Source organism: Amblyomma mixtum, chromosome 5, assembly GCF_055824585.1.
Source record: "Amblyomma mixtum isolate Tamu chromosome 5, ASM5582458v1, whole genome shotgun sequence".
NCBI lineage: Eukaryota > Metazoa > Arthropoda > Arachnida > Ixodida > Ixodidae > Amblyomma > Amblyomma mixtum.
This window is the reverse complement of record NC_143016.1, coordinates 188,862,808-188,876,593: the sequence shown is the minus strand read 5'-3', so window position 1 is coordinate 188,876,593 and position 13,786 is coordinate 188,862,808. Positions and strand designations below refer to the sequence as shown.

The 13,786-nt window shown below is 50.0% G+C and overlaps 1 protein-coding gene across 1 annotated transcript in view; it reads left to right on the top strand.

Annotated features, from left to right (window-relative positions):
• The window catches only part of LOC149345182 (tachykinin-like peptides receptor 86C), a 264,961-nt gene that overhangs the window by 158,002 nt on the left and 93,173 nt on the right, over positions 1-13,786 (top strand). The window lies entirely within an intron of this gene.

Below are 13,786 nucleotides of genomic sequence, written 5' to 3'. Positions count from 1 at the left end.
TTGCCTCGTAGACCCTGGTGGCCAGGAGCCCAGATCACTTTTGTGCGAGTTGGATCGGCGAGAGCGCGTCTTAGAATTTGCGAGGCCAGAGGTGATATTTCGCCTGCAAGATAATGTTCACAGGCCCGGCGAGAGTCTGTGATAACCGTTTTCGATTTTGGATCGGCGGCAGCGAGAGCTATTGCGACTTCCTCCGCTCGTGTTGAATTTGGGGCCCGAAAAGATAGCCCATCGACATTCATTCCCCGGTGGACTACGGCAGACGTGAAGAATCCCGCGGGCGACGGCCCTGTGATGTCCACGTAATAGACGCCCTCTTTATAGCCATATTGCCTCTCAAGCGTGCGAACCCGCGCTTGTCGTCTGCCTTCATGTGAAGCCATGTCCATGTTACGCGGGAGCGGAGAGACCAAGAGCATGTGGCGCCATAGCACCGGGGTGTTCTCCGTCCCCTCTGGTATGCATGTGTGTTGGATGTGTAAGCGGTTTAGCAGGCGGCGCCCAGGCACCGTCTGCGATAGCCGCGTATATTGGTTCACGAGGTGGGCCTCCCGCAACTCTTGATAGGAGTTTACCACTCCCAACGCCTTCAGTTTGGCGTTGGAGGTAGCCACCGGGAGGACCAGTGCTCGCTTTGTTGCCTTCCTGATGATGGCGTCAATACGCTCGTCTTGTTGTTTGGTGGTGCGTAGGTACGGCACGGCGTAGAGGATCCGGCTGGTCACGAAGGCATAGGCGAGCCGTAGCGCGTCCCTGCCCCGCAGACCACCCCGCTTGTTGGAAACACGGCGGATCATGAGCCCTACCTGTTCACCTATGCTCTTGAGTTTCGCTATAGTAGAGTCCGGCCTAAGTTTGTTATTGATGAACAGACCCAGGATCCGGAGCTCCGCCACTTCTCTGATGAGACCGCCCGACAGAGATATGTGTAGAGACGTGTTGTCCTTGTCGTTTGTCCTGACGTGTAGAAGCTCCGATTTGGCGGTAGCACATTGGAGACCACAGTCGGCAGCATATGCTTCGACTATGGAGGCGGCCTGCTGAAGGCGGTCCTCTATCTCCCAAAGGCTCCCCTCGGAGGTCCAGATTGTAATGTCGTCTGCGTAGAGTGCGTGTTTTATGCCATCTACCTGAGCCAGTCGGCCGGGCAGGTGCATCATGGCGATGTTGAAAAGGAGCGGTGATAACACCGCCCCCTGTGGTGTACCTCGTGTACCCATAGAGTACGGGCCGTATTCCTCGTCCTCGATCCGGAGGAGTGCCTGACGCGCAGAGAGGAAGTCTCTGACATAGGCGAAGACCTTCGCCCCGCAGTTAGTGGTGTTCAAGTTAGAGAGTATGGTGCCATGTTTAACATTGTCAAACGCCCCCTTAAGATCGAGGGCGAGAATGGCCTTGTCGTTTTGTTGCATGGCTGTGGGTCGTATTATGTCCCTGTGTAGTTGGAGTAGGACATCCTGTGTAGACATGTGCGGACGGAACCCGAACATAGTGTCTGCAAAGAGGCCCTTACCCTCCATGTATGGAGAGAGGCGATCCCGAACCATCGTCTCCATGAGCTTTCCCACACACGAGGTTAATGAGATGGGTCTCAAGTTGTCCGTAGTCACGGCTTTACCTGCTTTGGGGATGAACGTTACAAGCGATGTTTTCCATTCGAGTGGGAGCGGACACCCATCCCAGATCTGATTTATGTATTGTAGCAAAGGAGATATGCACAGTCGGAGAGGTTCGCCAACACTTTCACTGTTATGCGATCCCCACCCGGTGCCCCACCTCGGCGCATTTTAGCCAGTGCCGCCTTAAAGTCATGCAACTCAAAAGGGGCGTCTAAATCCTGATTTGGCTTGCCGGAGTACGTGTACTCGGGCCCAACCGGGTCGTTTGTGCGGCAGAGATACCTGTCGCACAAAGTGTCCGCAAGTTGCGCCGTCGTACCTTGGTACCCGTGCAGAGCCCGCCGGAGCTGTTTTTGCGTCTCCCCTTTCGTTTGAGAAGGGTCGATGAGGCTGCGCAAGAGACGCCAAATCCCCTTCGAGCTCATCTCGAAGTGGGCTCGGCAGCAGCACATCGAGCACAATGCTCAGGAACCCATTTTGCTTCATTGCGCAGGTTTTGGCCGTCTTGCTGCCCGTACAACCATCATGCCTCGGTTATGATTTCTTCGAAGTGCCTTCATATCAAGCAAGTGACGTTTGCTTCGAGACTCCAGCACGTGCCACCCTTTGCTTGATTAACCACCCCAGCGTGCCTATCACCACCGTTTCTGCGACTGCGCCATCACTGGGAACGTCACATCACGAGGGTATCGACGCCTATATAAGAAGCTCCTCATCGCCGCCGGCATCCAGTGGGCTCGGCAGCAGCACATCGAGCACAATGCTCAGGAACCCATTTTGCTTCATTGCGCAGGTTTTGGCCGTCTTGCTGCCCGTACAACCATCATGCCTCGGTTATGATTTCTTCGAAGTGCCTTCATATCAAGCAAGTGACGTTTGCTTCGAGACTCCAGCACGTGCCACCCTTTGCTTGATTAACCACCCCAGCGTGCCTATCACCACCGTTTCTGCGACTGCGCCATCACTGGGAACGTCACATCACGAGGGTATCGACGCCTATATAAGAAGCTCCTCATCGCCGCCGGCATCCAGTGGGCTCGGCAGCAGCACATCGAGCACAATGCTCAGGAACCCATTTTGCTTCATTGCGCAGGTTGGTAACTATTTATCTGCCAGTTGCTATCGTAGCGATAACCGCTTTCTGTTGCTGCTGCCCTGCCCACTGTGTATAAAAAATGCTTTGTCGTACGTTTATTCTTTCCAAGACGATCTGTTAAAATGTGGTGACATAGAATCAAATCCAGGCCCAGATATGACAGAAAAGGAAATGCTGCAGCAGCTACTCTTGGGCCAAAGCACCCTGGCGTCGTCTGTGAACGACATTCTGGCAAAACAGGGTTCTTTTGAAGAAAAGATAGATGGCTTGACAGATAGGATTAAAAATCTTGAAAATGAGGTAGCAACGATCAATACTTTAAAAACGGAATTGCAGGACCTGAAGTCGACTGTAACTAAAATGGCAGGCACCATTACATACCTGTTAAATAAAACAGACGACCTGGAAAACAGGAGCCGTAGGAACAACCTACTTATTTTCGGAATAAAAGAAGAGAATGAAGAATCAGAAGCAGAGCTTAGGGAGAAAATAACAAGGGAAATTTTTGACGAGAAGTTAGGAGTGGCAATAAACAGTATAGAAAGGTGCCACAGAATAGGTATGAAATCAACAAAGAATCGCCCTGTCATCATAAAATTGAGTGAATACCGAGAAAAGGCTTCAATAATGAAGGCATGCCCGAAGTTGAAAGGCACAGATTTTTCGGTTAGTGAAGACTTCTCAAAAAGAATTCGTGACGTCAGAAAAAAGTTATGGGAAAGCGCATCTCGGGAAAAGAGCAATGGTGCCAAGGTTAAGCTGGTGTTTGACAAGCTTAGCATCGACGGTAACATGTTCGGATGGGATAATGCAAGAAACACTCGGTATAAAATCCCTAGGAACCAAAAGTGACACCAACAAGGGAACAGTCTGGTTTTCAAAATTCTTAACATAAACTGTCGCAGCGTCGTAAACAAAGCTGCAGAACTCGAAGGCATGCTGTTCTCACATGACGCGGACGTTGCCATGCTTACCGAGACCTGGCTAAGCAATGAAATATTTGACAGTGAATTTGTACCTAAAGATTATAAGGTTTTTCGTAGTGACCGTGACAGAAGAGGTGGAGGAGTGGCAATTTTAATGAAATCATCATTGCAACTTTTCAGGATGCCTGATGCTCAAGGCATTGAAGCCATATTTTGCAAAACATACATCAACAGGGTTCGCTTTGTTCTTGGTGTTTTTTACAGGCCTCCCAACTCTTCTGTTGCGGTCTTGGAAAACTTAAGAGCATATTTACAATGCCATGTAAAAAGAGATGATAGACTAATACTGGCTGGTGATTTCAACTTGCCTAATATTGACTGGCACACCTTTTCATCATTCTCTGCCCATAATGCTGATACTGTAATGCTCGACATTGTGTTCACATTTGACCTGCTGCAAGTAGTAAATAATTTTACGAGAATGCAAGGAGCCGCGGGATCAATTCTAGATCTATTTTTTGTCAGTGGTGCCATCCGCAATTTGGTAGCCTGTGAAGTCACAAACGGAATATCCGATCACAAAGCTGTGCTGCTGAGCTTGTCAAATGTGTACCCAGATCGTCAAACTAGCGTGCAATTTTTTCCCAATTTTTCGCGTGCGGAAGACGAATCTATTCTGGACATGCTTGATTCATGTTATGAGAATTTTAGGAATAGCACTGATAGTGTGAATGACCTATGGCTTACTTTTAAAATGATCGTCTCCCATTGTATTGCCCGTTTCGTTCCCAAAATTGCAAAAAAGTCTGTGTACCGCAATCCTTGGATTTCTCGGGAGACGTTACGCTTGCAGCGAAGGCTTAAAAGGTTAAAAAAGAAATCAAGCAGGAATTCATCATTAAAACCAATTGTGGAAGCAATTTCAGAAGAACTTAAGCAGAAAATAATTTGCGACAAAGAAAAGTATTACGGAACGCTCCTGCCCTCGTTCATTAAAACGTCTCCCGAGAGATTCTGGCGCCAAATCACGCCCAAATCTTCTTCCACGAACGAATTCATAGTAGACGGCAAATGTGTGCGTGATGAGGCTGTTGTTTGTTCTGCTTTCAACAAATTTTTTCAGTCAGTATTCACAGAGGATAATGGATGCCTGCCCAACTTTTCTGCAGCACTCCCTGCCATATCTGATGTTGTAATTTCAGAGACTGGTGTTTGTAACTTGCTTTTGAACCTTGATGTCAAAAAATCAGCAGGTCCCGATAACATACCAAACACTTTTTTGAAGCGCTATGCGGAGTGGTGCGCAAAGTACTTGACAGTAATATTCAACAGATCTTTACATGACGGATCTTTACCGGATGACTGGAGGACAGCCGCGATTAAACCTCTGCACAAAACCGGAAAAAAAGCACACATCGAGAATTACCGACCCATATCTCTAACTTCCACATCATGTAAAATTTTAGAACATATAATTCATAAACATATATTAGGTTTCTTGGAACAGCACAAAGTACTTACCGATTTTCAGCATGGTTTCAGGCGTGGGTTTTCCACAAGTACACAGTTAGTTGAAACTGTGCATGACTTTGCTCAGTCGATTAACCAGGGAAAACAAACAGACGCAATATTCATGGATTTCCGTAAAGCATTCGATAAGGTGTCACATAACAAACTAATTCATAAATTAAGTTATTACATTAAAAATGACAGGATACTTGCATGGATTAAAGCTTATCTCTCGAACAGATGTCAGTTCGTTACTCTGAACAATATTTCTTCTAGCAGTGTCCGGGTTATGTCTGGCGTCCCCCAGGGATCTGTTTTGGGACCACTCTTATTTCTTTTGTTTATTAATGACATTGTGGCAGATCTTTCAGTTCGCGTGAGGCTGTACGCGGATGACTGTATCCTTTATCAAGTGGTGTCTTCAGTTGACGACCAGGTGCGTCTAAATAATGACCTAGCGAAAGTGGTTGCGTGGTGCAACAAATGGCAGATGTGCATTAATTTTGAGAAAACCGTGTTCATGAAAATTACGAACAAGAAAATGCCTCTTCATTATGTGTACGGTACTAACAGCATATCATTATTAGAAGTGACGGAGTATAAATATTTGGGCCTATGGATTACTAACAACCTTTCGTGGTCAAAACACATAGACGCTGTAGTAGCAAACTCAATGCGGAAGCTATTTTTCTTGAGGCGCTCCCTAAAGTCATCCCCATCCAGTGTTCGTCTATTGGCCTACAATTCTCTCATCCGTCCATTACTAGAATATGCCGTAATCATTTGGGACCCTTTCACGTTAACAAACATTCAGAAATTAGAGCGAATACAGCATAAAGTGGTTAGATTTGTTTTTAACTCATATGGCCGTGCATCTGTAAGTGAGCTCGTGAGGCGAAGTGGGTTACCCCCCGTCACTGAGCGCAATCGTGTTTGTCGACTAAAGTTTTTTTTCCAGCTTATAAAAAGACATTATAAAGTTGATACCTCTAATTATTTTTCTTACTCCTCAGGTTATAACACGAGACAAAGGCATGCACTAACAATCACCCCTTTGAACGCGCGAAATAACTGCTTTAAATATTCTTTTTTTCCGAGGACAATTACTGATTGGAATAAACTTAATAGCGAGACTGTTAATCAAAATTCTTTAATTCTGTTTGAAAAGTGCCTGTAAATGTTGTGAATTTGTGTGTGTTTATATGCTTGTATTTTGTTTTGTCCCACCCTGCTATGATCTGTACAAGATCGCAGTATCTATAAATAAATAAATAAATAAATAAATCTGACGCGCTGCCGAGTTGCAGCGTTCTATCCAATTGGTGTCTGTGAGCTGGGCGGCATATGCCGCAGCCTGCTCCGTAAGTTGTGCAATACGAGCTTCAAGCTTGCGATTCGTCTTGTGTTTCTTCCATCGTTTTGTTAAGCTCCGGCACGCCTCCCACAGATGCAGGAGGTGATTGTCCACTGCGGGGATCTCGTCGGTGGTGTGAAGTGTTTGCGTGTGTTGTTTCTGTATGTTGGTGACCTGTGTTGCCCACTCCGCATAGCCGTCGGAGAATAGTACCGGAGGGACGTCCTGAATTCGAAATTGGTGCCAATTGGTTATTTTCGCCTGGCCCCATTTTTTACGGGCTGCCTTCGCCAAAAGCGTGATGCGGAGAAGGCAGTGGTCGCTGCCCAGGGTATCCCCCAGGTTCTGTATAGCTTTCCTTTGTGGCCGTATGGCTGCGCTCGGGTGGACGTCAATGAGTAATTACTCCCTTATTACAAATCTACTCCACCTTGGGGGATTCCCCTAAATATTTGGTCAAACACTGTTCCCACTTCGAGTTATAGATCAATTCGCTCTCGCCCTACCATAAGCTTGCCGTCCCGGTTAGCTCAATTGGTAGAGCGACTGCTCCGGTGTAGTGGTGGTCCCGGGTTCGAACCCCGGACCACGACGAATTTTTATTTAACTACGAAGTTTCTGTGAAAGTTGTATAGCTTTCCTTTGTGGCCGTATGGCTGCGCTCGGGTGGACGTCAATGAGTAATTACTCCATTATTACAAATCTACTCCACCTTGGGGGATTCCCCTAAATATTTGGTCAAACACTGTTCCCACTTCGAGTTATAGGTCAATTCGCTCTCGCCCTACCATAAGCTTGCCGTCCCGGTTAGCTCAATTGGTAGAGCGACTGCTCCGGTGTAGCGGTCGTCCCGGGTTCGAACCCCGGACCAGGACGAATTTTTCTTTAACTACGAAGTTTCTGTGAAAGCTGTATAGCTTTCCTTTGTGGCCGTATGGCTGCGCTCGGGTGGACGTCAATGAGTAATTACTCCCTTATTACAAATCTACTCCACCTTGGGGGATTCCCCTAAATATTTGGTCAAACACTGTTCCCACTTCGAGTTATAGATCAATTCGCTCTCGCCCTACCATAAGCTTGCCGTCCCGGTTAGCTCAATTGGTAGAGCGACTGCTCCGGTGTAGCGGTGGTCCCAGGTTCGAACCCCGGACCAGGACGAATTTTTCTTTAACTACGAAGTTTCTGTGAAAGCTGTATAGCTTTCCTTTGTGGCCGTATGGCTGCGCTCGGGTGGACGTCAATGAGTAATTACTCCCTTATTACAGGTTCTCCCATGTGGCGTTTGTAGTGTTCCTAACCAGAGATAAGTCAGGACACGTGTCACGGGTGACCGAGTTGCCCACACGTGTGGGGCAAGACGGATCCGTAAGCAACGTAAGACGAAGGGTGGAGATGAGCTCCGCCAGCTTGCGTCCCCTGGATTTCTCGAAGTGATAGCCCCAATGTAGACTGGATGCATTGAAATCCCCAATGTTCACCAGGGGTTCATTGTCAGCCGACTTGAGAGCACGATAGAAAATTTCGCTGAAAGTAACACGCGGCTTATGCGGAGGGCAATACACATTAAGCACATGTATTGACGGGTCGCGGCGCCTGAGAGGCAGAACCCTCACCATGGTGTATTCTTGCTCAGTCTCCAGATCAAGATCGACCTGAATCGCGGTGTATGCTTTATGCACCAGGATGCAGGTCGAGGGGCCCCCCTGAAACGAGCTATACCCAGAGAATTTAGCATCATTGCCGGGCTCTTGCAAAGCAAGAAGCGCCGGCATGTCACCAAGGGACTGCAGGTAGAGCTGGAGATGTGACCGTTTTTTGCAGGCTCTGAAACCCCTGCAGTTCCATTGAATGATTTCGAATTGGTCTAATTTTTTAGCTTTCTGAGAAGGTTTTGCCAGCCATATTGATGTTTTTATTTTACAGTGCTGGGTAGCCACTCGGTTCGGGGGCCGGCGCAGCCCCAGGTAGGGGTTGCATCAACGCCGCGGCTATCGGCCAGGAACCGCTTTCTTCCGCTGCCTGTCGGGGAGCTATTTTACGTTTTAGCTGCGGGGAGTCGCAGGAGAGAGTATTTTTTATTTGGGAGCTGACCCAGGACAGAGTCAGTCACCTGGGCCGCAATGTCGGGAAGCATTGCAGCAAATGCGGACCTGAACATGTCCTGAAAGGACTCGCGGACCGCAATCATAATTTGGTTCGGGAGCGCTGCCACCCGCTCCTCCAACTGCTCGGCTTTACGCTCCAGGGCCTCGAAGCGGCCGGCGGCCGCGGGGGCCGAATCGACCACCGTGTCCGCGGTTTGCCGCGAGACGCTAGTTAGGCAAGATGATGCTGAGGATCCGTCATCACTATCCTCGGGCTTAGCGTTCTGCATGGGCTCGGACTGCCCGGCCTGCTTAGCTTCTAATTCTTGAATTTTACGGGCGAGAATTTGACCTCAAGGAAGCGTTTGACAACTTCAAACACTCCATAATTTTCAACAACCTCCACAGCACGAGCTGTGGCATGTGAGTCTACACGTACATCTGCGATTTCCTTACGGACGGAACCGTAAACATCAGCACCGGCACAAAACAAACAACGCAAGTGAAGATGGGCACGTGAGGCAATACGCAAGGGACAGTGCTTTCCCCATATCTCTTCAACATTGCACTCCTAAATCCCCCTACCCTTCTCAAACAGGTACAGGACATACGCCACGCCCTGTACACTGATATAACCATCTGGAGAACCACGGGAAGCATGGGAGTGATTGAAGAACAACTTCTAACAGCGGCAACAACAGTTCAAAATTATGCACGGGCGTGTGGACTGACGTGCTCTCCCGAAAAATCTAACTCATAGTCTTCCGTCAACGCAAGAATCAGTAGTAGTAGTAGTAGTAAAAGACTTTTAAACGACCATAATTTACAGGCCGAGCATTTCGACCGCCTGGGCGACCAGAAGCCGCTGTTCTTCTTCCCCTTCAGCGCCAAGCCAGTCGAGCCAGGTGGTGATGGATAGAGAGGGTGGGGGGAAGGAACCCGACTGCTAAAGAGCCGGGCAATAGAAGAGGCAATGGGCTAGGTCCGCATAGATACAGGGGCAGTTGGGACACGAAGGGTCCGATCGATAGCGATAGAGGAAAAGGCGGGACGGGGTGATAACTGCATTCATCTGAATGTGCCGAAGAAGGCGAGACTCCGGCACCGTGAGTGATGGATGAGGGGGAGGGTAAAGGCGTTTGTCGAGGCGGAGCTCAAGGTAGACCTCTTTTATGGTGCGGCGAAGGGTGAGTCTCCCACCGTCCTCCGAGGGCTTGGGCCAGGGGATCAACGGTGCCCGGAAAAGTGTGTCGCGGGCGAGCTGATGGGCCAGCTCATTGCCGTCAATCCCTGAATGCCCAGGGACCCAGCGGAGGAAAACGATGGAAGGCTGCAGTGCGGAGACCGCTCGTTCGACCTCCTGTTGGAGAGAAGGGGTCAGGGTGCGTTTCTGTATGTGGTGTATAGCGGCTTGTGAGTCCGAATAGACTGTGTACTCTTGGAGAGAGGGAAGAAGGGAAAATGACTGGAGGGCATGCGCAATGGCGAGGACCTCGAGGGACAATGCGTCTGGAGGGTGTAGATACGGCCCGCTGGTGTGGGTTTCAGGAGCAGGGAGGTGTGGATGGTACAGGGCGTAGCCGCAGGAACCTCGAGGAGCCACGAAGGAGGCATCCGTGTAAGCTACACCCTGGTTATCAAAGAGAGGGGAATGGTGCTGTGCGGCCGCATGACGACGTCCGGCGTGCAGGACGGGGGACATGTTGGTCGGGAGGGGAAGGATACGAAGATTGGGGGCGGGGGTGGGAATAGGAGAGGTAAACGGGGAGACTGGAATGGGCGAGATACCCGCTTGAGTCAATAACCACTGACCCTGACGGGTAAGGGAAAGCCGGGCAAGCTGCGAGTCACGATGGAGACTGAGAAGAGAACGAAGAGGATGGAAGAGGCCTGTGGCAAAGAGCTTAGTGGTAGAGGTAGCGATAGGGAGGTTGAGAGCTGCCTTGTAGAGGCCCACAAGGGCAGTCTCGAGAGCGTTAAGTTGAGTCTGAGTGAAGGAAGCGTAGGGTGCAAAGTACAAGACCTTGTTGAGGGCCAGCGCGTGGGCAACTCGGCACGCGTGAGCCTTGTGGAGACCTGAGCGTCGAGTGACCACGCGCCGCAGGAGGTGAGTTACAGAGTGGCAGGTGGTGACAGCGCGGTGAAGGGATTGCACATTCTTAGCCGCATGCAAAGGGAAGCCAAGAACTTTGCACTGTGTGACGACAGGAATGGGAGAGCCAGAAAGGTGGAGAGAGACGAAGTGGTTGTGTGAGCGCTGGTAGGAGGAATGGTTCAGAAGGAGAAGCTCGGATTTCTCAGGAGCAGGAGAAAGGCCAGCGGTGGTGAGAAAGGAGTCGATGAGATCTAGGCCACGTTGCAGGGTGTCCTGTACGTGACCGGGAGAGCCAGATGAACACCAGAGAGTGATGTCATCGGCGTAAAATATATGATGCAGGTCGGGAATTTCAGCTAGCTGGGAGGCGAGAGGGGCCATAGCGAGATTGAAAAGGGTAGGAGAGAGAACAGCACCTTGAGGAGTGCCACGGGTGAGGTGGTGTGGGTTAGACAAGTGGGTATCTACTCGAAAGCGAGCCACACGTTTAGAGAGGAATGAGCGGATATAGGAGTACATGCGGCAGCCACAATCCAAAGAGGCGAGTTGAGAAAGGATGTGATCGTGGCAAACACCGTCAAAGGCCTTGCGAACATCGACGGTCACAAGTGCGTAAATTTGAGTAGGTGTAGGGGACAGGAACGTTTGCTGGAGAATCAGAAACATGTCCTGTGCACAGACGCGGCGTCAGAAGCCAATGAGAGAATGGGGGAAGAACTCCCGTGCCTCAAGAAAATCAGAGAGGCGAGTCAGAGCCATTCGCTCAAGGGTCTTACCAACGCACGACGTCAGGGAGATTGGGCGGAGGTTAGAAAGAGAGGGAGGTTTGCCCGGTTTTGGAATCATAGAAATAAGGGAGGATGTCCAGGAGCTCGGCAAGCAGCCGCTCTCCCAGGCCTCATTGTAGGTTTGAAGGAGGAATTCTTTGGCGCAGTCAGGAAGGTTGCGAAGTGTGGTGTATGTAATGGCATCCTCACCGGGAGCCGAGCGTGTAGAATTAGCAGCCAGAGCAGATTCGAGCTCCAGGAGAGTGAAGCACTGGTCCAGATCGGGGTTAGGTCCACCCGAGTACACCGGGTAGGAGGGTGCCAGAGGGGGCGGGAGGTAGAGAGAGGCGAGTTGATCAAAAACTTCGGAGGGAGTCCCCTGAGTGAGGGCTTTAGCTAGAGTTGGCGCAAGGGCAGGCTTAGTGCCAAGGAGGGATTTAAAGAGAGACCATGCGGATCGCGAGTGCAATGCAGAATCAAGGCCATCACAAAGAGCACTCCAACGAGAGTGCTCGAGGGAGGCGCAGTGGGCGACGATCTCGGCCCGCAAAGCAGTGATCCGGGAGGAAAGTTGGGCATTGTGTGGTTGGGAGCGAAAGGAGCGTTGAAGACGTTTACGGCGACGCCATAAACGGAGAAGGTGAGGATCTGGGTCTTGGACTGGGTAACGAGAGCGAACGCGACGGCTACTGGACGTCAGCGCTGCAGAGATGCCCGACGTCCAGTCGTCGTAGGATTGAAAGGAGTCGGTAGCGAGATTAGTGCGAAAAGCATGCCAGCCAGTGTGAATAATTGGATGACAGCGAGGGATGTGGGAGAGAGAGGTGGTGATATGGATGAGAAAGTGGTCACTTAGAAGAGTTCCGGCTGTCACCTGCCAGTGAAAGGAAAGTGAACCCCGCCTCCTCCTCCTCCTCCTCTAATCATGAATCTCCATCATCTCCGCAAGAATCAAGACACCATCGACACCAGCGTTGACAACTTATCCATCAAAGAAGTTCATACCCTCAAGATACTAGGTCTGTACTTAAATAACAACGGCAAAAATCTCCTTGCCCTACAAAAACTACGGCTCGTGAGCAAGCAAGTCGCCAGGATGATCGTCAGGATTACGACGCGGAAATCATGGATGCGAGAACAAGATACTCTGCGACTGGTGCAGGCTTTCGTCGTAAGCCGCGTCGTCTACGCAGCGCCCTACCTCCGCCTCAAGAAGCGTGATATCAAGAACCTAGACTTCATAATCAGAAGAGCCTACAAGAAGGCCCTGGGCCTCCCTCTTGCGACATCGACGGACCGGCTCTTACTACTGGGCGTGCACAACACGATAGACGGGCTGATAGAGGCACACCTCACGGCGCAGGTGGTACGGCTCTCCACTACTCGGACTAGCCGACAAGTCCTCAGTGACTTAAATGTCAATTGCCCCCGACAGCTAGACACCAAAACTTCGTCCCAGCCTCATGGAGAGGACAATTCAAGGCAACTCCACTACCCAGGAATATGCACCCCAATTTTCGCCACTCAAGACGGCAAGCACGATCCGAAGCAATGAAAAATTCAGGGGCACTTTGACTGTCTAAAGTGGGTAGAGGCGGAAGCGTTTTCCGCACCACCTTCGCTGTTTCTGTGGCACTGGTGGCGTCACATGTAATTGAGTACTAATTACTAAGTGATGACAAATCACTAATTAATGGTTAATTACTGATTAATGCCTGAATACTAATTAACTGCTAATTAATGACGCTTAAGCTTCGCCTTTGGAGTGGAACGCGACAGCGCGTTGTAGCGCTGCCAGGGAGTCCACCCGTTCGGCGCGATGCCTTGCCCTTTGAACGCAACACTTTTTGAGGAAAGGAAATGGCGCAGTAATTCTCTGTCATCTCGGTGGACACCTAAACCGCACCGTACAGTCAGGAAGGAAGTGGGAGTGTAAGAAAAAAAGAGAGGCCGTAATGAAGAAAATGAAAATTGTATTTGAGGAAAGGAAATTACGCAGTAACTGTGTCACAAAATTCAGGGGGGGGGGGCACTTTTTTGACCTAAAGTGTGGTCACTGATGTGTGGTTAAGATGTTAAGCTTCGCCCCTAAGAGTGGAACGCGACAGCGTCTTGCAACGCTGCCAAGGAGTCCATAGAACGCCATCGCCCATTCGGTTCTACGCCTCTCGCTCGTCCTTAAATTGGTTCTTGAGGAAAGGAAATGTATCTGTCTCTCATTTGTCGGTGGACACCTAAACCTCGCCGGAAGGGAATGGAGGAGGATGAGAGTGAGTGAACACACCGTATTCACTAGACGCGCCTTTGTTCATTCCAAACCATCGAGCTGGCATGGC